The 24,790-nt window shown below is 37.9% G+C and overlaps 1 long non-coding RNA gene across 2 annotated transcripts; it reads right to left on the bottom strand.

The window, feature by feature from the left end:
• Positions 1 to 5,170: 5,170 nt before the first annotated feature.
• Positions 5,171 to 23,522, bottom strand: LOC145694182 (uncharacterized). 2 transcript variants are annotated; one of them, XR_014132953.1, is made up of 3 exons: positions 23,431 to 23,522; positions 9,021 to 9,158; positions 5,171 to 5,357 (listed from the first exon to the last, which is right to left on the bottom strand). It is a non-coding gene; the product is annotated as an uncharacterized LOC145694182 (long non-coding RNA). The 2 variants fall into 2 exon arrangements; XR_014132954.1 differs by lacking the exon at positions 23,431 to 23,522 and adding an exon at positions 17,809 to 17,963.
• Between the last annotated feature and the right edge of the window lie 1,268 nt (positions 23,523 to 24,790).

Genomic DNA, 24,790 nt, shown 5'->3' with positions numbered 1-24,790 from the left:
CAGTCGAGGAGTTCGAAAAAATTTGGAGTGAGTCTTTGAATCTTGTTGAAAATAACGGTATATCTCTAACGGGTTCAATGTCCAGAACACGATCACTGCACGGAGAAAAAAAAATGTAGGTGGCATACTTAAAAACGTAGGTTACATTCGTAATTCCTGTAGTTTCTGGACTTAACGTACAACCGTAAATAACATCCTGCAGCAAACGTATAGCTGAGAAAGCATGTATTATACGCACTGTCTGCATAAGTGCAATGACGTCATTCGTGTGACGTCATCTGCAGTAACAAGTATATACGGAGGTGATATCTAGCTTTGTGACGTCAGGACCATATACAGCATATTAGTTAATAATGATGACACACGCTGACTCTCAGGACAGAGCATAATTTCAAGTAATATGTATTATACGCTATGTACGTATGTTTCTTGCGTTCAACCCCGAGACAGCATCTATATTGTACTTATGCACCGTACGTACGACTAGATACAGTGTAAGTATTGTACGTATGTATTATACAGATTTTCCTTATGTCGCACACAGCTTGTCCAGATACAGCATACAGAATATCCGTATGCACCATACAGAGTGCACATATGTAGCTTACAGACTGTCTGCATGCAGCATATAGATGATACGTACGTCGCGTACAGGTTGGCCATATGTAATGTATGGATTGGGTGTATGTAGCTTATAGGTTGTTTGTCTGAAGTATACGGATTTTACGTATGTCGCATACGTATTGCCTTTTTGTAATATACGGATTGGACGTATGCAGTATATAGATTATACGTATGTTTTTTGCGTTCAACCCCAAGACAGCATCTATATTGTACTTGTGCCCCGTACGTACGACTAGATATTGTCTGTTCACTCTAGGATGGAAGATTGTTTACAAACAACAATTGTAGTGCGAGCGTCAAAACCTTGCTTCTCACCCCTACATGGTTAATTCATCGTTGCCAGGCACATGAATCTCCGAACCGAATGTACCTACTTCTGCACAGTCATGGACCAAGTGCTATTACTACATAAATTGCTGCTTTTGAGATGACTGAGATATTAACGTTATGAAAAATTGAGTTAGTATTATGTAATACAATCTTACATATAATGCACACTCAATTTTGTGCAAGTGTTCTTGCTCGAAAGTGTGCGAAAACCTTGTACGCCTGGCAATATTGGAAGATGGCAGTTTGTGTTGTAAACAATAAACAGAGGTAGCGAAGACCGTTAGGTTCGCTGGACAGCGTTGTTTTCATGATAAGGCGACGGAAACATATTGTACTGATTGTAAACAAGGGCTGGGAATTTCGATGCGAGTATAGGTGGAAATATTCTCCCCACATATTGCCTGTTGGTGAAGGTTTGCAATGTTGCAAACTGCTAAGTGTAGAATTTCATACTAATTGAACGAGCTTTGAGAAGGATTAGTATGATGCAATAATTATAAATACTAACAACCATAGACTTAAAGTATTAGGAAATAAACCATGCTGCTGTAAGAAGAATATAATACACATTGAATTCAGTGTTCAAAGTACAATATAAAGCGAATTTTAACATTTAAATATTTTAAAGCTGTACACATTTGCCCTGTTTGGGTGCCCTTACCAGACACTGTGCAACACGAAAAAAGGCATTAAAATAGATAGATCGAGCGTGGGCATGAACGCGGCTCTGGCCGGTATTCCTTATTAAGGTTTTCCTCAGTCCCACGAGGTGAATGACTAGATAGTAGCTTCTGTAAGGCAGGGGCGGATCCAGGACGGACTTCTTGAGGGCGGTGGGTTTTAATACTGCTACTTAGAGCTATTTTTAAGAGCTCCAAACTCTGGGATTGGGTTTTATTTAAATATATAAAATGAGAAAGGTTCCTTTTTGGGGGGCAATCGCCATGATCGCCCCCTGGATCCGCCACTGCTGCAAGGCCAGAATTGGGCCAAACATCGAGGCCCCAGAATTGGCGGGAAATATATTCCTTCAGAATATTATATTGTCAACACTTCCACAAATATTATGGTGGAGGGTTCCGACATCCCTTTTTCGTTTATGTGTGTTTAAATTCATTATGAAGTAAATGTAGAAGTGTTTCTTTCATTCTCTTTCTTTCTTTCTTCTCATCTTTCTCATCCTTGCTCTCCTTTCCCCACCTTCTTAAAATATGAATACTATCCTCCTGTAATATTGTTTCTCTCCACGGCCTAAGGTTTAAAAAGACCAACCTGATATAGTTAACTATTAGGAGAAGTGTACCAATAAATTCACATTAGAGACAGCGCTGTAACTTATATTTTTTTTCTGGGGGGCAAGCATTAATATGTGTATTTGGGCCTCCTAGAAAAAGTTGTTTTTCTCATTCTTGCCCCCCCTCTTTCTAAGTTTTTCTTACTATTTATGCCCCCCGGAGCCTGTCGGCCCTCCCTCACGGCAAGGTCTGCGGGGCCGTTACTTACGCCCTTGGGCCCATTCCATACATGACAATTAAGGGGACAACATTGACAAATCTCAAAGCCATACGAATAAATGTTATTTCTAGGGCCCCTAATAATAGACGTTTCTTACTGAAGTGGGCACAAGGCTCACTTTTGTTTTATTTACCTTTTGTGCGCTGCTTTATGTAATGTAGTGAAACTGTTTAATGCTTCATTTATAATTTCATGTTCGTATTGTATATTGATTAAGAAAATTTCGTCTCCAAATGGGCCCCTTCGAACGGCGGGGAACCTCCCTGGGGGGAAGTTGCCCCTCCCCTGTCCCACACAAGTTACGGCCCTGATTAGAGAAGAAGTAAACTCTTTCGAAATTTACGCAACTTGCAAATACCAAACCCTACTAGTGCTAAAGTTGATGAGTTAGTTCCACTGTTACCACTGCTACAAGAGGAAAGTAGGGGAAGGACTGCTAAGATTCGCTGGCCAGGTTTTGTGTCAAAACACAGCGCCAAGCTACAGTGAACGGACAATACAGTATACGTAATGTACGTATGTATTATACAGATTTTCCTTATGTCGCACACAGCTTGTCCCGATACAGCATACAGAATATCCGTATGCACCATACAGAGTGCACATATGTAGCTTATAGACTGTCTGCATGCAGCATATAGATTATACGTATGTCCCGTACAGGTTGGCCATATGTAATGTATGGATTGGATGTATGTAGCTTATAGATTGTCCATATGAAATATACGGATTTTACCTGTATCGCATACGTATTGCCTTGTTGTAATATATGGATTGGACATATTCAGGATCTAGATTGTACGTATAGTGCACCATTATTGAAGTGCTACAACATACTGCAAAATGCATGATACATTCTTACTGTAATGTTGTCGCATATTGTTTTTCTCTGTATGGAAACAAAAATAGTTTAAAATATGGTTGATCTCCTTTGTGCCAATAATAATAAAATTAACAATACTACACTTTTCAAATCTTAGTTTGGAGCAGTGAAACTGTCAAAAGAAATGTATTTACCTGCAGGGTGTCCTGTAAGTTTGAGCTTCCTGCTAATTCGTTGGAAAGCTACTGCAAAGCCAAGTGTTGAAAAGTGACACAAGCGTTAATTTTAAAATTATGGGCACAAAGAAGGTTAACCATATGTTAAACTATTTTCGTTTTCATACAGAGTAAATCAATATGTGATATATTACTGTAAGAATTTATCATATGGTTTGCAGTTAGTTAGTTGCAGCACTTCAATAATAATGCAAAATGCACAGCCATATACAATCCTATATTCAAACTCAAACAAGATTTACGTACAATCATTTATTAAGCTGTTATCATCCATTGCTTGTACGATATAAAGATTATTTTACCTCATTCTTTTCCTTAATAGTATCTTCTTCTAAAGTGCAGTTGTTACCACAAGAGGCCTGAATAGAATTTTCCAGAAATAACTTCTCTGTACATTTTAATTAACAGGTATGTTTTTTTTGTTTTTTTTTAATATCGCAATAATTAAAATTATGCTGACAGCCGAAAACGTGTTCGCTCACAAGAGATTCCTACTCAGTACTCGCCATTAAAAATGCGACACCAAGAAGGAGACTGGGTAGCTGCACCAAAGTTCCCAGGCAGATACCTAATAGTAAGTGCAGAATATTCTTAACCGTCCGCTGTATTCGCTGTGACAACGTGGTGACAGCGGAGGCGTTGTGCAGCCATCGACTAAACATATTTATCCTTCCCTGCTCTAGACATTCTGCAAATTTGGACTTTCCGGGATGCATCCTTCTTAGTGCAACATTTTAAGCAACGAGCAGTTTAACAGTCTCATACATTGCTTAAAGAAAGAGCAATGATTCTCAGAATTACTCAGAAGATATATATGCAATAATTTAAAACGGTTATTTCAATCTTTGCAATTCAGAGCACGAAAAGAAGTATAGCTAAAGGAACACTGATTTTAGCCAGATAGTAAACTCAATCACACTCAGTACCATTAGTTGCTTGGTGTTATCCGTAAGTCAGAGATCATGGTATCTCATTTCGTGTAGATTTTTACATTTGTTTAATGCTAAAAATGTATTTTATCGCTAATTGAACCCAGTACCATATATATACCGACAGGACGTACCTTAGTCACAAGGTGACATGAGTGAAACACTAAACTGTTCGATTGACACCTGCGGCCTTGTCAACCCTAGAGAAAGTTACAAAGTGATTAAGTAAATACGGAACATAGTTCATACAAAGTATAGCGATGTATGAAGTCTCCGTTTCATATGACTTGGATAAAGGACACATCTGAAATATCAACAAAGAAATATATAATGATTTCTCTGGATAATTTGGATTAGTCCAGAATTCGAACACATACGTTGGTAAGTCCAACGTTTTTTTAATATATATATATATATACTTCTTTCTTCGGATTCCCAATAAAGTTGACTACTGAAAAGCTGAGTTATAGATTCTATATTAAAACAACTTCGCTAGACATGTTCAGTATACACATTGCCTTACATACAGAACAATACATTAGTTCTTAATGCATGTCTGAAATAATAATGCTTCGTATAGAATTTTACTTCATCCAATCGTAATAGCACAAAGATAAAAAATATTGCGAGGGATAATATTCTTATTACAGAGAAAAAGAGTTGAAATGACTTAACACTAACATTTTCTTTAAACAGAGATAATATTTTATTCTAATTTATGGAAGAAAGAAATAATAATTTGTAGTACAGTATTTTTATTAGGGTTATATATTCGTACAAAAGAATGTAAATACAATTGGGTCTGTCTTCAGAAAGAACGTACTTTTAGCCACAACCTACACTGCTTCTTTTCACCGTCTTCCAAGCAGAATCCTGGTTTTGTTTTGATGCACGAAATACCTGAAACAAAAATCAGAAAATATTTAAAATATTAAATTCAGTGTGCTTAACTTGGTTGTACTTAACAATACAAAGTATCTTAACATTTTTGAGATTAAATGGACAAAATCTGTTCCGTCAGGTATGGACTTTTGGGTTGCACGTAGAAAAATTATGAAGTGTTTATTGATGCTGAACAACAACTCAAAATGTATTACTATTCAAAAGTAAGTGGGTACCCCAATGGTGTTCGAGGTACCATGGGGTATCTAATGTCTGTATTTTTTAGATATGTGGAAATGTATGTCTCTAAAATGTAGGGAACTGACATTTGTTTACCGAAAACCTCAACTCGGTAAGCCTTAGGGATATTGAGATATGGGAAAATAAAGAGCGACACCATAGAAGTGTGGGGTTTGCGTACTAGGTGGTGCAGTTTTGGAAACGTAATTACGAGGGCTTACAACAACCTCAAAAGTAGTTTCAATTAAATACACTACACACACGCCCTGATGGGGGTTTTCGGGTGTCATGATATTCGCAGAACTCATTTCTAAATATTCTAAAATATGTCTTAATAACGTTTTAAATAACGTTAGAGGTGTGTGTTTACCGAAACCGCAAGTCGGTACGCCTAACAGTTACCGAAATATGATGAAATAAAAAGCGACACCATAGGTACGTGGAGCTTGCATATTAGACAGTACAATTTAGAAAATTAATTAAAATATGACTATCAAGATATTGTCAAATAAAGAGAGGATCCATACAGTTATGGGGTTTTCGTGTTAGGTGGTAAAATTTCCGAAACCGGTCATGGAAAGTTAATAAGCATCAGTATCAATTTCATCTTAAAATAATTAGGTATTTCCATGGAGTTTAAGAACATCATGGGGTCTACCAAGATTAAATTTTAAAAGTTTTGGAAAATATATTTTGACATTTGTAAAGAGTACCGTATTAGAAATATGTATTTACCTAAAACTTCCAGCTAGTACATCTAGCAGCTAGAGAGACACCATACACCATCTTGAAATTTCAGAAAACAATTATTAATCCTAACAAAAGTTAAATAAGATGGTACTTATATGGGTTAAGTGAGTACCTCAGACTCGTCAGTACAATTTCGATCGAAAGATTAATTCAGCTCTAAATTTTCTTTGGACAATTCCAAGCGTTCATCGGGCTCTGAAATAAAGTGAACATTTTTTGTCAATATCTAATATAGCAAGCGAGATATAAGGAATTATGTATTTTATGACGTCGTAAAAATAGAGACCCACATGGATTTGTACTTTTGAGTATTTGCTGTAAGAAGAAGAAATTTCAGAAAACAACCGTATATACCTTAATAGACAATTAAATGGGCGGGGCACAGTGGCTTAGTGGTAGAGTGCTTACCTCTGGTGTATTGGGTTCTTGGTTCGATCCACGGCCAAGTCAGTTTGTAGTGGACATCGTATTCGTGGGTTTTCTCGGGGTACTCTCTTTCCTCCCACCTTTGCATTCCATCAATTCTGTCAACAACATTCACTTGCTTTAATCATAATCTCCCTGAGACTAAAATGCATAATCGTGGGTCGCTACACTGAAATATTTCCTTTTATTTAATTTTAAAATTAAATAGGGAGTTAAGTATGATCGTATTTCTATGGGTTAAGTGAATACTCCAATAGTTTCTGCAAAAAAAAAAAAGATTAGTTAAATACCCTACCACTAAGCTACTGTGTCCCCGCCCACTGAATTGTCTATTAAGGTATATACAGTAGTTTTCTGAATTTTTTTCTTATAGGAAAGACCCAAAAGTACAAATCCATAAAGATATCTATTTTTACGTCATAAAATATATAATTCCTTATATCTTAGTTACTATCTTAGATATTGACAGCGAATTTTCATTCTTTTGCACAGCTCGATGAACCCTTGGAATTGCCTGAAGAAAACCTAGGACTGAACTAACCTTTCGATCGAAATTGTACTGAGGTACTGATTTAACCCATAGAAGTACCATCTTATTTAATTTTGTTGCGACCAATAATTGTTTCCGAAATTTCAAGCTTTTATTTCACAGTGTTTCTCCAGATGTTAGATGTACTAGCTGGAAATTTTGGGTAAATACATATTTCAAATACTGTTTACAAATGTCAGATTATATTTTCAAAAGCTTTTAAAATTTAATTTTGGTAGACTCCATGATGTTCTAACACCCCATGAAGATATCTAATTACTTTAAGATGAAATTGCTACTGGTGTTTATTAACTTTCCATGACCGATTTCGGAAATTTTAGCATCTAACACGAAAATCCCATACCTGTATTGGTCCTCTCTTTATTTGACAACATCTTGATAGCCGTTAGTCATATTTTAATTCAATTTCCGAATTGTAGCGTCAAGTATGCAAGCCCCACATACCTATAGTTTATTCCCCCCCAAAAAAAATCAGTTCTTTACATTTTAGAGACATGTATTTCCATATATCTAAAATGCAGAAATTAGGTACCGCATTGGAACCCCATTGGAGTACTTACTCACTTTTGCATAGCAAGGTAAAAACGCCAGTGGTTCTCACTTTAAGCTTGAAAACATACTATTTTGTCTCTTCTCTGAGCATCGTGAATCTGTCGGAGCTGTACCATAGTTGGAAAGACTCACTGATCCTTCCTATAGTGACCATGTAGTCAGAATTCAAAAAGGAGTAGCCCTTGAAGGAAAAACAATATTTTAAAATCCTTGCACCAGTAGTCGTCACCTTAAAATCACAATGTTCCAGTAGTAGTCAGGATTTTCTACCAGTGTTCATCACTCAAATAACTTGACAATTTATTCAAAAACGCACTGTGTATCAGTTTAGGGTTGAGAATACAATATAACGTAGTAAGCTTAATAACTTTGCATCACTTTTAGCACTCAAGAAAGAAAATAAAAACGTTTTTACATACTTTTTAAAGCAATTTCAGAAAGAAAAATGTTAACTAAATTCAAAAGTTAACTGTATATCACTTCCACGTTGAGTACAATATTAAATACTATGTTTAATAACTGTACGTCACTTTAAACTCTCGAGAATGAACATCAACGTTTGTACATACATTTTAAAAACAATCTGAGAAACAAAATAAGTTAACTGAATTCAAAATTTAATTATACATCACCTTAAGCTTAAGAATACACTATAAAATGCTGAGATTAATAAAAAATGAAATCTAAGTTTAACGTCCCACGGTTATGCCGGTTAGGATAAGGAGACGGTGATAATGAGAAATGAATGAAATGGTGGAATGAAGAAAGTGGGAATAAACGGGAGAACCCCGAGAAAACCCACGAGCAAGGTGTTTGTCCACCACAAAGTCAACCAAAGAAATATCGAAAAATACAGCAATATCGAAATATAAACAATATCAAAAATCGAAAATATAGAAATATGAAAGAGATAATGTTAAAAAATATGGATATATCGAACAAAAATGGATATATGATCTTGGAATACGATTTGGTGGAATAATGAGGGAGAAAAATAATCATTGATTAAATATTAAATTGAAAAGAAATAAGAGCCTGACGCTCAAATACTTATCTATCCGGCACCCATCTTGATCCCCATAAAATATCATGAAGTGCTTCATTGATTCTAAACCCAATAATAGTAATTTAACAATAAACACAATATATAATTTACTACGCACCTTGAAATGTAGAAATTAATGATTGTAATCCCCAGCTTTCCAATAGACTTTGATTTCTCCAAATGAAGATTCGGATATCTTGTTTCTTCTCAAGCAATAATGGGTTACAATAATCAGTTGCAGTCCAAAGCCAAGTCACTAAGTTAAGCATAAATATAAAAGAATTCATTAGTTAGATGCATACAAAATCCTACGCATGTAAATCCGAATCTACTTGTATTAAATTGTAAATTTAAACAAACTAAATTATACTACAGTTATAGTGACATCAAACATACATTAAATAAGGTATACAGGGTGTCTCAAAAGTCCCCTGACATAGGGTAACTGTTATTATCAGAGTTACAACAGAATGTAGGAGGGAAAAGCATATCCAATTATGATGTTTTCAATCTAAAGTGAAGGAATTTTTAAAATCGGATGGCCCGTTTGCGCTGTACACTCTCTATGCGCCCAATGTGAAATGAAAATGCAACGTTGCCATTTACCTGGATCCACAACAGAAGTGAGTGAAGTTACTGTCTTTTACGCTAACATGTCGATGGCCAGCCCCCGTTTCAAACAGTAACTTCATTCACTTATGTCGTGGGTCCAGGTAAATGACAACGTTGCATTTTCATTTAAAATTGGGTGCATAAAGAGTATACAGCACATTCATCTTGTCCGATTTTTTAAAAAAGTGTTCACTTTAGATTGAAAACGTCATATTTCGAGATGTTTTTCCTCTTACATTTTGTCGTCAGGGAACCTATGTCAGGGAACGTTTGAGACATCCTGTATACATCATAAGAAGTTCCTTTCTAAATTCTACACGGATGTGGTTTCATTGAATGTGAGGTGGGTGATACACATTAGGCCTTTTGGGAGTACGTCACACGGACGACCGTAATTTTGTGTTCAAAATTTTTATGAACTGGTGGGATATGTGATACATATGGCCACGGGCTAGAATTTTCTCAGTATGTCAAATATGCAATCAGATTTCATGCAATCAGATTCCATGCTTAATTTGGTGAAAAGCTATTGCCAATTGAACGTTACATTTACCTCTTTCTTGCAGATGTTGAACCATGCCGTTAGCACGTGAGGAATGGATCGAAATAATCAAACTGTGGGGCAGGAGGAGTATATGTGCAGTGGTTGCCGATTGCAGAGTCATCCACAATATGACTCTGTGTCACATGTTTCAGTGTCACAGTAATTAACTAAATTTGAGAAGACGGGCACATTCGTGAACATACATCGTAGCGGTTCAAACTCGCGGGACCTTGTTCCTTCCCCATTTTGAACCGGTACATGAAAATGCCATTTACTCCATGTTTGCCTGCGCCGATTTTGAAAATTCCTTCACTAATCGATTTCTCCCGTCGAGTACTACAAGAATCAGTTAAAATCTCGCGGGCCCTTTTTTCTTCCCCATTTTGAACCGGTACATGAAAATGCGATTTTCTTCATGCTTGCCTGCGCCGATTTTGAACATCCCTTCACTAATCGATTTCTCTCGTCGAGTACTACAAGAATCAGTTAAAATCTCGCGGGCCCTTTTTTCTTCCCATTTTGAACCGGTACCTGAAAATGCGATTTTCTTCATGCTTGCCTGCGCCGATTTTGAACATTCCTTCACTAATCGATTTCTCTCGTCGAGTACTACAAGAATCAGTTAAAATCTCGCGGTCCTTTTTTCTTCTCATTTTGAACCGGTACCTGAAAATGCGATTTTCTTCATGTTTGCCTGTGCCGATTTTGAAAATTCTTTCAGTAATCTATTTCTGTCGTCGAGTACTTCAAGAATCAGTTAAAATCTCGCGGGCCCTTTTTTCTTCCCCATTTTGAACCGGTACATGAAAATGCGATTTTCTTCATGCTTGCCTGCGCCGATTTTGAACATTCCTTCACTAATCGATTTCTCTCGTCGAGTACTACAAGAATCAGTTAAAACCTCGCGGTCCTTTTTTCTTCCCATTTTGAACCGGTACCTGAAAATGCGATTTTCTTCATGTTTGCCTGTGCCGATTTTGAAAATTCTTTCAGTAATCTATTTCTGTCGTCGAGTACTACAAGAATCAGTTAAAATCTCGCGGGCCCTTTTTTCTTCCCCAAGCCAATATTTTTTGTATATTTTGAATGTATTCAAGTATGGAACAAAAGTATTATATAATTCCCTTAGTAGGCTTCTCAACTTAATATTTTTCAACTTAAATTTTATTTTAATTATTTATTTTCTTGTGACTCAATATTTAATTGCAATCGTTCATTGGGGAGAAGGGTGGCCATTCTCAAATATATAAATATAGTATTCTTAAAATTTATGTGTTCTCGTACTATTAGTTTCTTCCACTAGACCTGGAAATTGCAAAATTAATACCTGGAAAACCTGGAAAATTCAGGAAAATTGAGTTCCATATTTATCTATGAACACTGCTATTTACAATTTTTTTCGAATAGGGAGAACTGTACAAAAGGGTGTTTTGGGAATGGTATAACAATAGGTTTCTGGGAGTGTTGTTCGAAATGAAATCTTTCTGGGAGTGTTGTTCGAAATGAAATCTTTAAGTTTTACGTCCCACTATTATACTGGCTAGGCTAAAGATAACGGGGTGTTGTTCGGTGGGGGTCAATGTTGCAAATTTTGGGTAAAGTCGCTAAATAAGGGGAATTCGACCTCAACGATAGCGTAGGTTGACCATAAAATTTTCAGTTAAAAACGGGACAGGTTCTTGCAACCCTAGACTTTTAGATCTACCTTTGTTCTTATCAGTGCCTTGATATCAGATTTCCTCCTCTCTCTCTTTGTTACAGAGCGGGTACTTATCAAAAAGGAAAGACACGTTGAAATTTGTTCGACACACAACCAACTGCTAAAACCTCTGCTGCCTTTCGAGCAGTACTGCGAACTATAGAGTATGTTTAATATAGGGAATTTCAGTTCAATTTTTGCCGCTTTGTTATTATTTATACTTTTAAAAGGAGTAAAGGTATTGGGTTTGTTATTTACTTCTTTCATTTACATAAAACGGGACGAATACTACTTTTTTCCATCTACTGACGGAACGGCCGCGACACGCCCCTAAAACGGGACTGTCTCGGTCAAAACGGGACGTATGGTCGCCCTACGATAGCGACAAAAAAAAATTCCGATTGGAGACTTTTTTGGGTGATTTTTAAATGACGATTTACCTACTTACACATTTAGCGACTTTTTGCTGCAAACAAAATGTTCATCTGTAGAGAAGCATTATTAGTTCAAAACAGTTTTTTCTGTTTGTTTGTTTTAATCAGCGCAAGTGATGAAGAGTTTGAAAATACAGCGTCAGGGCCGGCGCGAGGGGGGATCGAGCCGTGCCACCGCCCAGGGCGGCACGTCTAGTGGGCGGCAAAATTTGAAAAAGAAAAGAATATTATTAAAATATAATGCTTCGTAATAGGCCCACATGGAAAAATAAAATTGTGTTCCCTGAGAATGTAATTTAAACTTACTTCACTCAGATTCAGGAAATTCAAAGCATTCCCCCTCATTTTCAATTATCAAACTACTAGCCACAGGTATCTCGTTCAAGATTTCCCTTGCAGCAGCGTAGATAAGATTTTCAGCTAGAGCGGATAAGATTGTCAAGTGTCTTTTATATTTTTTTTCTATTCAGCAATATTCTAACGCTCCACTCCAAGTACGCAAAAGGTACACTCCCACTTGAGACAGGCGGTTCTAGCCTACAGCACCTAGAGACATTTAGGTTTTAGCAGCGAGTTTTTAACCAATTTACAAATTGTTCATTATCATGTCTTATCAACAATATATATAAATATATATATAATTGTTTTTATATTTAAGCAATACAAATCATGGCCGAACACATTAAAAGAACCATGGGAGGGCAAAATAAATGCGACCATTACTGAGGAAAAGATGTTCAAAATTTTTTAAATTCCTATTCTTAGTGAGTAAATTGAAAGTAAAATACTGTTTTTGTTGAGAGCTGCAACATATTATACTATAGTGCTATACTGTACACCAGATATTTCTGGTACAAAGGATCGTTCGTTTTGTACAAATCACATACAATAATGGAGAATGGCTTACAAAAATTTGCGAACACTTTCTTGGTTTCGTACCAGTAAAAGACATCACTGGTCTAGCTAGAACTGACAGAAGTAATAATTAAACGGCTAAAAGAAATGAACTTCTATCGAAGATATGAAGGGCCAAAGATATGACAATAGTTCCAATATGAAAAGAAAAAATAAATTCTCAAGATTTACATGTTTCTTTACTAAACTTTATCGTTAACGATGTAGCCACAACATCTCAAGTCCACCGTTTCATTTTTTTTTTTTTGTATAGTTAAAAAAAAGTTTCTGACTTCTTTTCTGCGTCAGTTCAACGTTGGGCCATACTAAAGGAACCTATTAGCAGCCTCACTTTAAAACCATTCAGCACCACAAGATGGGAGAGTCGAGTTGATGCTCTGACTTCACTTAGATATCAAATAGAGGCTTATGATACCTTACTTCAAATAAGTAACGACAATATAATAGAATGATCGCCCATGATGTTCTGTGTATAGCAAACCACCTGCGTGGCTTTACTTTCTTTACTCACTCGTTATGTGGTATGACTTTTCACTCCACATAAACATAGTAAACAAAAGTGTGTTTGATCCAGTAGGGTTTCTTTAAAACAAATCTGAGAACTTTCAGAGGAGCAGAAATGATGCAAAGTTTCAACCTTGCTTAATTGATGCGATGGAGTTGGCATCAGCATTAGATATGGATGATCCATGGATAGGCAATACAGTGCACGCTCGAAGTCGAAAGAAGAGACAGTTTCAATAGAAGGCAGAAGATGAAGCTATTGAAGATCCACAAACAAGATACAAGATCGATTTTTATTACAAACTTCTAGACGTGATTGTGTTAGATTTAAGAGAAAGGTTTGGGCAATTTAAACATCACAGCGAGTATTTCGATTTTCTTTACGATATAAATAATCTGAACGATATGCCACCTGAACTTTTGTCTGAAAAGTGCCTGCATTTTAATACGCGAAGAATCGAAAGATATTAACCCGTGATTTGAAAGACGAACTGAAACTATTAACCGCTATAATTAAGCCTAAAAGTTCATCAAAAGAGACTAAAATTAATCAAGAAATATGACTTTGCTCCCTATGTCAGTGTTGCAGTTATGATTTGGTTTATCTTACCAGTAACCGTGGCAAGTTGAGAAAGAAATTTTTCGAAACTTACTCTAAGCTTATTAAAAACTATCTACATTCTTCCATATCTCAAACACGTTTAAGTGCTCTAGTGATGATATCAATGGAACATCAATTGGCTGAAACATTGGACTACGCGAATGTGATAAAGGAATTTGCTCATACCAAAACAAGAAAAGTTTTTTCAATTAAACTATGTTAAATTGTGTATTTCTATTGTGTTTTAGTACATTATAAGTCTTAAGCTAATTACTTACTTTTGCCGTAATATTTGACTCACTATATTATCTTTTTGCTCCATACTCTATTGGAAACACCTTTTGATATAAAATAAGCTTAAAAATTAAAATTCTTAGTCGAACTAAAGCATACATTAAAAAAAAACTGTATGCCCTGCTGTATATCACGTACAGCAAAATCGAGCATACTGAATATTGTGTCATGTATGGAGTCGTTTAAATATTAAAGCATTCGAGAGAGGCAGTTCAATTTTTTGTTTACTTTTCCTTTTCATACATGTTTTTAAATATGGTATCTTACTTTTTCTTAATATCTGAATGTCTTCTGTCAAAATAAGGTTTGTGGATTAAAGGGGCGGCATTTGAAAGTACCGCCCAGGGCGGCAAAACTGCTAGCGCCGGCCCTGTACAGCGTACTCACTACTCCACAATCCTGCATTGTTATGTTACCCTTGCCCTCTAACGAAGAATAACTACAAACTTGATGTCCTTTAGTTCGCCGAGTTTCCGTTGAGAGACACACGTAATACATCATTACCGATAGCAACAAGATTAGCTATAGATGCGTGAATAAAGGCGAAGAAGGTGTTTGTTATATTTGTCCTCTGGGGTCTTTTAATTATTCTGCACGTTTTCTTTTACAAAAAATTGCTTAACGTAAGTACTGTAGTGTTAATTATTTCGGAACTATTTTGACCACAACATGAACAAAAGTACCCGAAACAACCTGAAATGATCCCTGAATTAAAGGATTGGTTGCGCTCTGTTTACAAAGATGTGAATAGAACCAGCGGCGCAAATCTGTCTTCAACATTGGGGGGGGGGGGGGGGGGAGAGGGTAAGACCGTTACCATACTTTTTTTGGCGATGTCCAAAATACTTATGAAGTTGAAAAACAATGTTGTGGAGGATCAGAGTTGTCTTTAGCGTTAGGAGGCTGCAGATTTGAGGCTTATTCTGGGGGACATCTATTTTATCTCACGTTCCTTTGTAGCAATCGGACAAAAATCATCAAATTTCTCCCAAAAAACACATTTCAAATCGGATTATTTGGGAGAAGTCCCCCTCAGTTCCAAGATTGGAGGGGACATGTATCCGTCATCCCCCCCCCCGGGATTTGCGCCAGTGAGTAGAACATATTGTTTAGTTTACATCTACAACTTTTACAATGCTTATAGACAATGAATTTCTTGATTATTTCTTATAGCGACTTTTCACCCAAAATTGGAGTCGTCACCTCTCGTTTCGCAAACTTATTGCCAACATTTTAGAAACTGGTTGCGGGGAGAGCTACAATGGATGATTCAAGTTATTTCGTCGCTTCCGCTGTGAACCTAAGTACAAGATTCCAAAAGTCACATTTTTTTTTGGTTCCAAACAATATGTCTGCTGGGTGAAAGCATAGACTGGAATGTGTTGCCTTTCCTACCTTATCTTTAATCCCATAGTAGCTTCTTTCCCAAAGTTAAAAAAATGCAATTCTTCCTTTCTTAATAGTACTTATTACCCAAAGTATTACGTAAGCATTGTATGTTACTTATGTAGCTCACAGAGCCGCAGCTATGGGCGAGCAAGCAAAGCACGTGTCCCGGGCGCGTGGTTGGAGGGGCGCCTAAAAGAGAGGTTATATATTAGTACTTTTCCTGGCGGTATTTAATACTTTTCATCAGAGTGCGAAATCATGAAATCAAAGTGAGAGGAAAAAATGAAATGAAATCTTTGAGTTTTACGTCCCACGGTTATGCCGGTTAGGCTAAAGGAGACTGTGATTATGAGAAATGAATGAAATGGTGGAATGAAGTAAGTGGGAGGAAATGGGAGAACCCCGAGAAAACCCACGCACACGGTGTTTGTCCACCACAAGGTTCACTTGGCGGGGCTAGGATCGAATCTGGAGGAGTGAAGAGAGAGAGAGAGAGAGAGACAGAGAGAGAGAGAGAGAGAGAGACAGAGAGAGAGAGAGAGAGAGAGAGAGAGAGAGAGAGAAAAACGCTCGCACTTTTACACTTCAAAGTAAATTAAGTCATTTATTTTTTCTGTCCCCCTCCTCCCCCTCCCCGAAGTTCTACTGTCAAAGTAAATAGCTAAAAACACTCCCAGGCCAGAACCGCATCTACGTTGGAAATTTGATCGAGATCGGTCGGTCGGTGCAAGAGATTAAGAAAAAATGAAATGAAACCTTTGAGTTTTACGTCCCACAGTTATGCCTGTTAGGCTAAGGGAGACGCTGATGATGAGCAATGAATTAAATTGTGGAATGAAGTAAGTGGGAGGAAATGGGAGAACCCCGAGAAAACCCACGCACACGGTGTTTGTCCACCACAAGGTTCACTTGGCGGGGCTAGGATCGAATCCGGGACCCCAAGCACCAGAGGTGAACGCTCTACCACTGAGCCACCGCGGCCCCCGGCCGGGAATCGAACCCGGGTGTCCCACGCCAAAGGCGTGTTCACTAACCACTTAGCCACGAGTGAGCTCATCTGTGAGGCAGTGTAAACCCCCCAAAAAAGAAAGAAAATAAACGCACACTGGATGTTTGCGCAACTGAGGATCAAAACATTCTCAATGGAGTATGAGAAATAGTAAACGTCAATCAATGTGTGCTTTTGCTTATTCATTACTTCGTTAATACTTAATTCCTTCTAGAAATAGTGAAACAATACTATGAAGAAACACTAATTAAACTAATAACAATTACGTTGTATTTCTTACCATGCCGTTTTTACCACCCATAGAATTTCAACCTAGTACTATACTGCATTAGTCACGCCGTAACGAAAGCTAAAATTCAAAGACCTGGCACTCGTAACTGTTAAAGCTGTGTTGTAGCTACCTGTATATCACGCGGCCTGCGTTGGTACTCCTCAACATAAATACGTCACAGCCCAAAGCCAGGAAACATCACAAACAGAAGACAGGGGCACAAGCAGTGCCTGACACTTCACGAACTCAAACCCACCAAGACTCAACTCAACATGACCTTCAATTACGTTCTAGAAACCAAACCAATGCTAAGGCACAAACTTACCAACTTCCTATATGAAAACACAAGAAAAAAAATCTAACGTTTTGGTTCCAAAGTGATGACATAACAATAATACTAAAAAGTTTTTTTTTAATTTTCAGTAACCCAAACATTAATTAACTAGGGAACATAACAAAGCAAAAATAAATAAATTAAATTAAAAAATAAAAACCTGACAAGTAAGCTCTCCCTGACTACTTTTTTTTAAAAAAATTTCAGTGAGGCTGTAAAATATGTCAATATCTTCGTAATATATATATATTTCATTGTAAACAAGTTCTTTAAACAAAAGAAAGCTCTGAGAGCGCTTACCTCTGACGCGGTAGGTCCCTGGTTCGATTCCTGCTCCCGACAAATAGGCTTTTGGTGAACACTGTAGGTGTGGTTATTCTTAAGACTTTCCAGTTTCCTTACATTTTCTTGATTCCACCATTATCATGTATCTCATCGTCACCTTCTCTCTTACATTGATGTACAATCATGGGGCGTTAAACTAAAAGAAAAAAAAAAATCTTGCAAATATCCTAGTAAAAATGAGTTTTCTAAACTACACTAGTGGCCCCGCGTAGCGTAGTCGCTAACGCTCTCGCCTTCGGTGCGAACGGTCCCGGGTTCGATCCCGGTGGGGGAACTCGGTCGAAAAAGTATCAAAAGATTTTAAGTCCAGCCATCCTGAATGAGGTTTCCTTGGCTTTTCCTCATTCACAGCAGGCAAATGCCGGAGTGGTACCTAACATATAGGTCCCAGGCCGTTTTCTTCCTTCCCAAATCCAAAAATGAAAATGAAATCTTTGAGTTTTACGTCCCACGGTTATGCCGGTTAGGCTAAAGGAGACGGTGATGATGAGTAATGTATGAAATGGTGGAATGAAGAGAGTGTGAGGAAACGGGACAACCCCGAGAAAACCCACGCACACGGTGTTTGTCCACCACAAAGTTCACTTGGCGGGGCTGGGATCGAACCCGGGACCCCAAGCACCAGAGGTGAGCGCTCTACCACTGAGCCAGCGCGACCCATGATTTAACAGAGAAAATACATATATTGTACATTATAATTACATTACATTACCAATCTTTCGCAATTAATAAACCACAAGTCATTACACAAGCGTGGTTGGTTCGAAGTTTAGCATCCAATTCAGGTCCGAGGCTATCTGAGACTTGGTTCTAGATCTTTAACGTGGAATACGCACCACATGAGCTTCCAGAAGATTCGAATGAACGGGAGGATGAGGAAGATTTCCCCTCTCCAAGTAATTTAATAGTGTTCACTCTAAAGATAAACCGTATATAACTCTATAACTCTCAATCTTTGTCGTTGCAGGGCACTAGTTTGAAGTGAGGTGATCGTGAACAAAAATTGACCTGATGAGAGAGCATTTTCGTATTATGATTTATTACGATATTCGGCAAGGGTTAACACAACAACAATGTGTTCATCAGATAACTTACTTTTCCTGATGAAGCCCCATCTCAGACAATTTACAGGTGGTTTCAGGAATTCACGTGTGGTCAGCTCAGCCTGACTGATGGAGATTGTGCAGGTAGTCCATCGACAGTCATTGTGCCCAAAAACGTTGCTGCTGTTCGTGAAATTATGAACACTGATTGGCATGTGACTTATCGCGAAATTCAGGAAATCTTAGGCATTGTAATGAGCCAAATACAAATAATATTGCACTATTATTTACGTGTAAAAAAACTTTGCACTCGTTGGATCCCACACAATTTAAGTCGCGCACAAAAGACGCCCGTGTAAAGTGGTGCAAAGTTATAACGAAACTGTTCAAGTCTGGATCATCTAATTCGGTGTTTAACATTGGAGCAGGTAATGAAACTTGGATATATACGTACGAACCGGAAACTAAACGACAATCTGCTGTGTGGGTGTTCCGCGAGAACCTAAACCAATCAAAGTTGTTCATGCACACTGTGCCTCCAAACAAACGATTGCATAAGTTTTTGGTAAATCAGGTCATATTGCAACTGTACCATTGGAGAATTGCAGAACAGTCAATGCAGAATGGTACACAACCATATGTCTATCAGAAGTACTGAATGTGAGCAAACAGTTCAACCGTCGTATCATTCTGCACACGACTATACGAGCTCGCACACAGCAGCTGCCACAAATGATTTTCTGGACCAGGAAAGCGAAGTCATGACATCCGGCTTATTTCCCTGATTTAGTTCCCAGTGATTTCTTTTTGTTCCCAACAATAAAGAACATGTTGCGTGGGAAGCGCTTTTGCACCTCCAGAAGAAGCCATCGAGACATACAAACTGCAGGTTTCACAGATACCAACCTCGGAGTGGCATACCTGTTTCAAGATTTGGTTCTATCGCATGAAAATGCACTGCTATTCATGGGGAGTACTTTCAAAAGCAATAAAAAAATGCACTTTCATGTTCTTGCGTTCTATCATTTTCCCGAAACTTTCAGTGCAACCCTCGTATTGCATCACTGAGATATAAATAGCTTTGATTGTATATCTAGAAAAGTCACCCTCTCGTAAGAAGCTTCATTTGAACCCTTCGAGTTACTGCACTTCCCACCTGGATACAACAGGGTAAACGTAGTCTCAAGCAGGCCCGAAACCAGCCACATATGTTTAGAGGGACCATGAATATATTAGGGGGGCAAGTCATCAAAACTTCTCTTACAAATATCTAAATTGTGTTTTCTGTATTGAGGTCTGGAGGGGCCATGAAAAGTTTAGGGGGCAGTTGCCCACTAGCCTCCCCCTCTACTTACGGGCCTGGCCTCAAAACAAAACACTAGAATGTGCGCAACTGGGGATCAAAACACAAACGGAATAGGAGAAATAATTCAAGTGAATCAAAGCCTAGCATAGCGAGTTTTTGCGTATTAGTTGCTTTGTTAATACCTAATTCCTTCTAGAAATAGTGAAACAATACTATGAAGAAAAACTAATAACCGAATGAATCTCAAGGAACCGGAATAATTTCCGACTGATTAAACTAGTTATAAATTCTATAACTTACTGTTCCGTTGAAGGTCTCAACTCCAGCAAGTAGACCTACACAAAACCAAAACTAGGGAATTAAAAATTATTTTTCTTTTTTCATGTCGCACAGCTACGACCTTAGGCCAAAAGAGACTGACAATTAATAGAAGTGAACGCGTTTATGGAAGTAATTTGTTTCCACTCTCCCACCGAGAATCGGACGAGGGGCCACGTTTAGCAAGGCCACACGGAAATCACTAGACCAGTGGGGAAGACTACTAAAATACAAAGTAACAATATATTTAATTTATAGTAGAAATCAAATTAGTGTAAAGAATTGAGAAGGAATCTTATTCTAAATGCCAACAGGGTATATAGTATGCTATTTAACGCAGTTTATCTGAAATCGTGAACTGTGCACACCAGTGGCGTATTTAGGGGGGTGGCTTCCGGGCTTAAGCCCTCCCCAAAATCTTACTTAGTAAAGTAAATGAAATATCTTGCAGAATTTTCACATTTCCAGGCAAAGCCCCCCCCCCCGAAAGTTAACAAAGCCCCTCCCGAACAAAATCGTAAATACGCCACTGGTACACACCAATATCACGGAACGATTTTTATGACGGTGCCCTTAAACTATACCAACTAAAGAAGTAGACCCAATTATCTTCGTGACATTAGGGAATGCAGGCAGGCGCATTAGCCCAGGTTGGGCACAGCTATAAAGAAAACGCATGGAAACAAAGTAAAACATCTTTCAGTTTTACGTCCCGCTTGTAACCAGAGTCTGATCTAGAAGGTAAAAACTGGGGGGGGGGGGGGCAGAACCCAGACTATGGTAGGTATATCATGAGTTTACTATAAACTTTGAAAGAAATATTAATAATACCTTAAATTATATCTGTCACTCAAAAAACTGGGGGGCCTAGCGCCCCCGGCCCCGGGCTAGATCCGCCACTGCTTGTAACGTAATAAAATGTAATACAAGTACTTGATTGATCAAATCTGGTTATCATACCGTGAACCACCACTCGTAAAACAATGAAAATACAGTTACCAACTACTATGTGGTCTTCACGTTGCTGTTAGTAACCACATTATATCTTTACTATTACTTATCAATATATAACATGCTCTGTCTCATAACATCTATAGCATCTGTCCAAGTTAAAATTCAGTTGTTTTACGTTTTTACCAAGCACAGAATATGAACCCAGTCCAATCCTACAATAGTCTCACTGTGAAAGGTGAAATTAAACTGCCTGGCATTCGAACCCATGTCAGGCATTTGCTTTAACGTCCGTTGCAGACTCTCGTGGCGGCTTGCGTGCATACCCATGGCTTTCAACTATGGTTTAGTAACCAAATCAAGTGCCAAGACAAATACAAATAGCAAACACGCCAACTCTCCATATCAAGTTAACGCAGATGGGAGGGGAGGAATGTATACCTAAATTCCAAATTTATGTATCCAAAACAATGAAAACATGTTTTAATTTTGAAAATTATGTTTTCTAGACCAAATATGAACTAACCAGAGATTTCAAGGAACCAGTTCGTCATAAGCTAGAACCATCGCATATCACTAACTATTCAAAATTATATTACTAATTTCTAATATTTCAAACTACTAAGGCAAGGGAATGAGTTAATTTTTTGTGGAAGCTAATTTGAGCTCATTTTACTTTCATATATACATACCAATAAGCTGAAAGTTTCAAGAAGGCCTGAAGATGGTCAAAAAGGGTTCTCAAGCCCTCTCTCCTGGCTTACATCCTAGCTACGGACATGACCGTGTTATACTACTCTATGTGAAGATACGTTCCTCAACCAACATAGGACATTTTTTTCGATTACTTACGTAAAGAAAAAATATTTTATGCAACCTATATACACCTTTGAGTAATTTCAAAATGCTCCAAGATTTCAAATGACTTAATCCAACAGTCAATATTGTATGATATTTAAGTTATGAAATGAGAGCTCGGACCACGGTGGCTCAGTGGTAGTGTGGTCACTTCTGACGTGAGGAATTACTCCCTGTTCAATCCTTGTTCCAAGGTTAAGTACCATAAACTCCGTCGGTCCAGACCTACTATGTAAGTGAACCGGTAAAAATGCACTTTAAACAGAACATTCATAGGAACCAATACTAAACCGAGCCCTGCGGGGTGTCTAACCCCGTTCGCTTGCTGTCACTCGCTCAGTTATATTTCCCTTAGTAAGTAACACTGGAGATCTTATATTTGCAGGATTGGGGGAGAAACTAAAAGATACCCAAAATCACTTGTTCTGCTCAAAGTGCACTCTTACCAGTGAACGAAAATTAAGCAAACCTAACCAAAATATATTTATACGTAATTATGCCAGTTTTTTTTTTCCTTTTTAATAGAACCACTCAATCGTAATAAAATAATCACCCTGACTACTAAGTAATCTTGACTCGCTATCGCTCACTTGGCATTACTATGTGAATTGAATATTGAGCTTTGATGAAGAAAGTAACCATCCTGGGTACCAACTCTCTTTACTTATATATGCGCACCAGCATTCTAGAACCTTCCCCGTAATTACTGTCAAAGTTGAAGAGCTATTGGGGCTTAACGGAATAAATAGGTCTACACTGTTCCCAAGTGCTTTGTGATGAACAAACACCATGGCCCTTTTTTCCACAGAGTTCTCTCGTTTCCTCCCACTTTCGTTATTCCAACATAATCATTCATTTCATAATCAGTCTCCCTCAGCCCCAGTGCATAATCGTGGGACATTAAACTTTAAAAAAAAAAGAAAAGAAAAGAAAGATTAACGTAGTCTACACAAACTGCTACTTCTATAAACATACCTTCATACATTTACGTAAATAAAAAACAAACGAGCTTACGGAATCTCGCAGCACTGAGGTGAAAGTAAAACAAAACTAATTGAAATGTAAAATAGTAGATCTTCTAGTGCAGGAAAACCAACTTACTTGAAATCCTAGGTGAGTGACCACGATCAAAAATGCTTCCACTCTCCTTCTTATACTAATTTTGCACATCAAATGTCAAGCCAAGACGAAGCTAAGTCGCTTCTATGCTACTGAATTCTGGGTATTACAAAAATAATGACAACCCGCCCGCTAATGCTACCAATGAAAAGGATCCACCAGTTAGTAACCCCTACGGGCAATTTTACTATTGGGCAATGGAAATAAAAAAAAAAAATGCTTTTTACGTCAAGCAACTGATAGCAGACACTGATATATTACTTGTTTTCTCTGTTGTTTTTTTAAACCTTTCAATACCCACGTATTTTTTCTGTAGTGGGACTGGGTTGTTAGTACACAAGATATACATGGAAAGATACAGCAGGCGGCGCGGTGTCTCATTGGTAGAGCGTTCACCTCCGGTGCTTGGGGTCCCTGGTTCGATCCCAGCTCGCGCCGTGTGGACTTTGTGGTGGACAAACACCGTGCTCGTGGGTTTTCTCGGGGTTCTCCCGTTTCCTCCCACTTTCTTCATTCCACCATTTCACTCATTTCTCATTATCACCGTCTCCTTTAGCCTAACCGGCATAACCGTGGGACGTTAAACTTAAAGATTTCATTTCATTTTCAAAGATACAGCACCGAGGCTACTAGGCTATATTAGACGTAGATCCGTAGCTTTCATTCAAACCACATTAGAGAGCACGGTGGCTCAGTGGTAGATCCTTGTCTCTGTGGCGTGAGGTCCCTTGTTCGATCCTCGACCAAGTAAGTTTGGGGTGGGCAACATCGTGTGCGTGGATTTTCTCGGGGTACTCCTTTCCCTCCAACATTCTCATTCCATCAATTCTTCCATCATCATTCACTTACTTTGATCATCGTCTCCCTTACCCTAGCGGACATAAGTATGGGACGTTAAACTGAAAGATTTCATTTCAATTCATTTCATTTCTCAAACCACAGTACCTACCATCGAGAATCAAACCTGTTCTGCATAGGCAGCGAAGTTCTAACTACTTGGCCATGAGGAATCCCATCAGGGGTGTCATTTAGAGAGGGCAGGGAGGGGCAATTGCGCCCCTGAGATTGAGATTTATATAGATTTTATCAATAGAATAGTATTAAATCAGTAAGAAAACGCAAAATTTTACTTATATCAAGAGGTCTTGCCCCCCCCCCCCCAAGCAAAATCTGAAATGACGCTCCTGAATCCCATCGATGTATGTTTGGTTTGGTCAACAACATATTTTCCTCCTTTGCTTCTTTCTTTAGTGGTTGAATAATAATAATAATAATAATAATAATAATAATAATAATAATAATAATAATAATAATAATAATAATAATAATAATAATAATGAGT

This window comes from Thermobia domestica, chromosome 9 (assembly GCF_964235325.1).
Source record: "Thermobia domestica chromosome 9, izTheDome1.hap1.1, whole genome shotgun sequence".
NCBI classification, from domain to species: Eukaryota; Metazoa; Arthropoda; class Insecta; order Zygentoma; family Lepismatidae; genus Thermobia; species Thermobia domestica.
Note: the sequence above shows the minus strand (reverse complement) of the source record. Positions and strands in the feature narration are given on the sequence as shown.